This window comes from Schistocerca americana, chromosome 8 (genome assembly GCF_021461395.2).
Source record: "Schistocerca americana isolate TAMUIC-IGC-003095 chromosome 8, iqSchAmer2.1, whole genome shotgun sequence".
Taxonomy (NCBI): Eukaryota; Metazoa; Arthropoda; class Insecta; order Orthoptera; family Acrididae; genus Schistocerca; species Schistocerca americana.
Window position 1 is genome coordinate 128800677 of NC_060126.1, and position 6000 is coordinate 128806676.

The following is a 6000-nucleotide window of genomic DNA, read 5'->3' on the forward strand; positions in this document are numbered from 1 at the left end:
CCCACCTGCATCCTTGAATTGCTTGTGAGGGGCAGAGGAAAATGTCCTTTGCAAAACCTGCCTGTGACGCGCACCACCATTGGGTATGCTCAGACAAAGAGTCAGAGCAACAACTTCCATGGGCGACAGTGGCGGCATGACGTAAGCCTCAGCATACATCGACTCAGGCACCACAAAGTAACACGACAGCGATGGCAGCTGGAGGGGGGGCCATGGCGGTGACGAGAGGCACCCGCCCAGTGCCGCAGACCAGAACAGTGGTGCAGTCAGGGGTGCCAGCACCATAGGCAGGAGCAGCGGAGCCGCTGCTGGCTGAGTTGTGGGCTGTTGCAACGGAAGCTGCGGAGCATCCAATTCTGCTGGAAAAGAACCAGCAGCAAAAAACCGAGGACGTCACAAATGGATCTGGTTATGGTGTTGCTTGACAGTGCCAGAGGGACCAGAAATCACACACAAGGCATGGCCAAGCTGACGAAGAACGCGCCCCTGCTCCCAGTGCTGCCTGACAGAGAAAACATGATAGAAAACCAAATCATGTGGCGCCCAGCCATAACAAGGCGAAGCAATCGGAGCGTGCAGCGGTTGGTGCAACACCTGCAATAGCAACCGATGTGTGCAGCCATACAGTGGTTCCACTGGGGAACAGGTGCCATGCAGCTGGGAGAGATATCAATCAAAGGAAGTCCATAGCGCAGGCTTGCAAGAGCGTGTGGCACGCAACTTGTTCATCTGTGACATAAACGTATGCACAAAGTGTTCAACATTGCCATTCAACTGGGGGTGGAATGGGGCTGAGGTCAGATGGCGAATGCCATTAGCAGCGCAGAACACTTAAAACTCAGAGGACACAAATTGCGGGCCAATGTCGGAGACAATGACTTCAGGAAGGCCCTCAATGGAAGAAATAGACGTCAAGGTCTGAATAGTACTGGCAGATGTGGTACAAGACATAGGTACAACAAAAGCAACGTTGCTGTAAGCATCAATGAGTATCAACCAGGAGGTGTCCCAAAAAGGACCCGCAAAATCAATATGCACATGCTGCCAAGGTGCAGTAGGAGTCGGCCCTGCAAAGAAGCACTGGCGGGGAGCACACTGGTTCTCTGTGCAAGAGCGACAATTAGCAAGCAAATTCTCAATTTGGTTATCAACACCGACGGAAGTGCAGTGATGATACACTAATTGCTTCGTCCGCACTATACCTCAATGATGTGCAGTAAGCACAGGATTTCTGACTGCAATCACTAATCCGCATAGCAGACAGAGGCCATTGAGTTCGAATATACTGCAAAACAATCTGCAGAGAAGCATCAGCAGCTGTCATGGAAGCAATGCGACAAAAATCACCTGGAAAACCATCATTGAAATCCTGCGAATCAATGAACATGCTTGGCAATTCCGAAGAATCAAACACTTCGTCAGGACGGACAGGTAGATGAGACAGAGCATTGGCCTTAGGCCAAAACAAAATTTCATAATTGCAGTTTGACAAAAACAAAGACCAACGTTGCAACTTTTGTGCAGTATGGGCTGGAACTGCCTTTGACAGGTGAAACAACGATTGCAAAGGCTTATGGTCGGTGACCAAATAGAACATCGTACAATAAATCGTGAAACTTGGTCACTCCATATACAATAGATAAAGCCTCTTTCTCGATATGAGAATAGTTTTGCTGGGCAGAACTGAGCAATTTAGACGCAAAAGTGATCGGGCGATCAACAGAAGTAATATGGTGCAACAGAACTGCTCCGATGCCATGAGAAGATGCATCGGCAGCCAAAACAACTGGTTAGCAGGGATCGGAAGGAATCAAACAGCGATCACTCAACAGAGCAGATTTGAGGTTGTGGAAAGCAGCATCACAGTCTGAAGACCAAACAAAAAGAATGTTCTTACCCCGAAGGCAATGCAAAGGTGCTGCAATGTGCACTGCATTTGGTACAAACCAAACATAATATGTAATTCTGCCTAACACAGACACGTTCTTTCAAGTTCCTGGGTACTGGCAAGTCCCTAATCGCATGGAGATGTGATGGTGAGTGGTGGATACCCTGTCCGTTAATCATATGTCCTAAATACTGAATCTCGGTTTTAAAAAAATTGCACTTGTTTCTGTTACACTAGAGTCCTGCCTGCAAAAGTACAGTAAATAAGGCACGGAAATTCTGCAGATGTTCGTCACAGGTGTGACCTGATACGACAATATCGTCCACATAATTGGAACAACCAGGGACACTGGTGCACAACTGCTGCAAGTACAACTGAAAAAAAGCAGGAGCTGAAGTACAACTGAACGGAAGGCGGCGAAACCTGAACTATCCAATGTGGGTGTTGATCACAAAATATTGCCACGACTGTTCGTTGAGCGGAAGTCAATCGTGGAAAAGAATTTACCTGCACCAAGCTTAACAAAAATGTCTTCAGGGCATGATAAGGGAACTGTAGCTACCACCGTCTGGGGATTGACTGTAGACTTAAAGTCAGAACAAGTACTGAGATGACCATTTGGTTTTTTGACACACACACTATAGGCAAAGCCCATTGCAAAGCAGAAACTGGTTCAAGGACACCACTGCCTTGCAAATGCTGAAGTTTAGCAGCCACGGCGTCGCATTGTGCATGTGGTACCGGACGTGCACGCCAGAAAACAGGCATGGCATTGTCTCTAACTACAATATGCACTGCAAAGTCTGTGGCATAACCAAGGCCCTCAGAAAAGAATTCAGAAAAATCATCGCATAGTGTAGCCACACTGTCTGCATGGTCACAAGCTTTGATGCAAAGTACATTGTCCTGAAATGCAAGGCCAAAAAGTTCAAATGTGTCCATGCCAAACATGTTCGGAGCATTACTAGAGTGGAGAACATAAAAAGACACAATTATTGTCATCGCACAATACATGGCTTGCAAACTACACACACCTAGCATTGAGATTTCCTGTTCAGGAAATGCAGTCAGTGTGGAACGCGAACGACGAAGTCGAGACAAACCAAGCAGGTCATACATTGATCAGTTGAGTATAGAAACACACACACCAGTGTCCAGCTATATACAAACAGAACGTCCACAAATGTTCAAAGCCACAAAAAGTTTATTCGCATCATGCTGAATGCGAGAGGAAGTGTCGGGCAAAACTTGTTCATGCACACTACGAGTTGTAGAAGCATGTGAAGCAGAAGGCTGATGATGGGAACTATGATCACGTCAGTTTCCATTGCAGTGATGCCCACATGAGTCACGCGAACATGAAACATTCTGAGATTTTGTGTGTCTCTTACTACACACACCTTGCACATGTCCTTTCTTATTGCAAAAATAACACTGTGAATGATAGGATGGGCAACTGTCCTGAGGGTGGGCAAGAAAGCAATTCAGATAAGATTTCAGTTGCTTAGTGGGTGCCTGGTTGGAAAATTGTTTACTTGTGCACAAGCAGCGCGGCGTGGCTCCCTGTGCCGGTGCAGGGCGGGAGGACATGTGTTGTGCCTCACTAACAGTACACACACCTGAGGTCATGTCGAATGTGGAAGTAGCCCTATGTAGTGTATCTTGTCTGTCTAACAAGTCTACTACTTCCTGCAAAGATGGGTTTTTAAATTTTAGGAGTTTTTCGTGGATGCGGTGATCCGCCACATTCTGCACTATAGCATCCCGAATCATGATATTCACATAGGAGAGTCCACAGGAGCAATTAAAGTCACAGCTAACCATGAATTATTTGACTGAGTAGGACCATGCAGGAGACGGAAAAATTTGTAGAGTGCAGCCACCACATTTACACTGTTACAGAAGTGGGAGTTTAAAGCTGCTATCACTTTGGCAAAATTTTTAGTTTCTGGGAGGGTGGTGGAAAACAATTTTATGAGTACAGGGTATTACATAACACCAACATTGGCAATGAAAAAGGCAAGCTGCTCTGTACCTGGTATGTTGTATGCGGCAAGTTAAGCCTCGAGCTGGGCAATGTATTCTGGCCAACGTTCAGAGTTCGGATTGATGGCACAGAATGGCAGCACTGAAGGTATCATCTGTGGCACAGGCAGGGGCATCAGAGGTGCCAAGGCAGCTGCAGTTTGTAGTGTGACAAGTCCATTCACAGCAGCAAGCAGTGGCGTCATTTGCTGAGCCTGAAACCATACAATATCGGACAGTGAAGCCTGTTCCTGTTGCGAAGCCATCATTGACACAAAATCATTTCTTAGAGCGAAGAGTGGGACTGCACATTCACTCAGTCACACAGAGATAGCACAAAAAGATAAAGCAGTGCCAAACAAAAAACATAGGTAAGAGGAGAAAAAAAAAAAGAAATCCCATACTCATCGACACTTTTTTGTATCCCTCCTGGATAGGCGATGCATGCGTCTGCTCCTGTGAACTGCTTCTGTAATATAGGCTGAGAGTGAAGGAAGCGAGTAGGAGCAGGAGAGCTGAAGCACTTCGGTACTGCATGTAACTTTAACACTTTTAATAGAGTCAAAAACACAAGTAAATATCAAATGCATACATAACTTTGGACAGGGTGAGCACGTAGGTGTGAAGCCATAGTCCATGTCTAATCCTGTGAAGTTAGGATGACTGTTCTATATAATCTCAAAACTAACAAATACTCATTGCTGTCCAAACTCTAATTGAATGTAACTAATACAAAGTCTCAATAGTAAGCTAGCCCATTTGGTAGTAGATGTGATATTTCCAGCCCATCTGCTCTTGATAAAAAAGGGCCAGAAATCAAGATGGCACTCGCTGAGCTGCACAGCATCAGCCAGATGGCGCTGTGGTCAGCATAGTTAGTCTTCTCTCATAGTGCCAACTTACGAGAGCGTGCACCTATGTTGTTACGTCGTAACTATCGACGCCACATTACATAACGTCCAAAACATTGAGAATATTTGTAGTACAATACCACAATATTTTCTCATCAGTATACTAAAACTACATGATACTGTACTGTTTTGTAGACAAACATATATATTAACATAATAGAAATTTTGTAGCAAAGATGATTTATTTTATAACTATTTTCCTTAAATTCTTGCTGACTTTTTTTAAATTTTATATGGCTTACTGTTCAGCTGAAAGCTCTTCACATGTACACTTAATTGTGAACTATGTCCACTCATTTTGAAGGCCCAAACTTTGGCTGAGGTACTGCTGTCAGTGTCCTCAGTTTCACTTTCTCTCAGCACACATATACCTGGAGAACATATCTCATACTTTGAGGTGAAGAAGACATAAGGCCACACAGCCACCTACTTCAGTGAAGTCCTTCATCTCAAAACTGTACCAGCCTGTACAAAAGACTTGTAGTGGCAACCAGACACTGACAGCTGAACAGAGCCCAACCTACAGTTATATATGTACCCTCGAAGCTTCCACTTACAACTGAAACAATGGTGGCTGCAGAACATATTGTGGGAAGAATAATACACCTTCGTGGCAGAGAGAAACAGAAAAAAATCTGTTAAAACAGCCTTACCAATTTCCCAAAACTTGAACCTGAGGATTAAAAACAACAGGCCGGAAAAAACAGGTCCAAAACCATCAGGCTATGTGATTTTCATCCTATCTGATGGATCAGATGATGACCATGTCATAGGTGGTATCAATGTCGATGTCTGCCTTGGAGATCAGCAAGTCCTCTCACCCTCCCTCGTTGCAGACTCCCCACAAAGGAGGAATAACAATGGGAAAACAGCTAGGTGGTATCAATGTCGATGTCTGCCTTGGAGATCAGCAAGTCCTCTCACCCTCCCTCGTTGCAGACTCCCCACAAAGGAGGAATAACAATGGGAAAACAGCTAGGTGGTATCAATGTCGATGTCTGCCTTGGAGATCAGCAAGTTCCTCTCACCAACCCTCGTTGCAGACTACCCACCAAGGAGGAATAACAGTGGGAAAACAGCAGAAAAACCTCACTGCTAAGGCAGCTTTCATACTAAAGTGGAAAATCAATTGGTTTTGGGCACATGTGGTGGGTCCATGACCATTAGCTCAGGAAA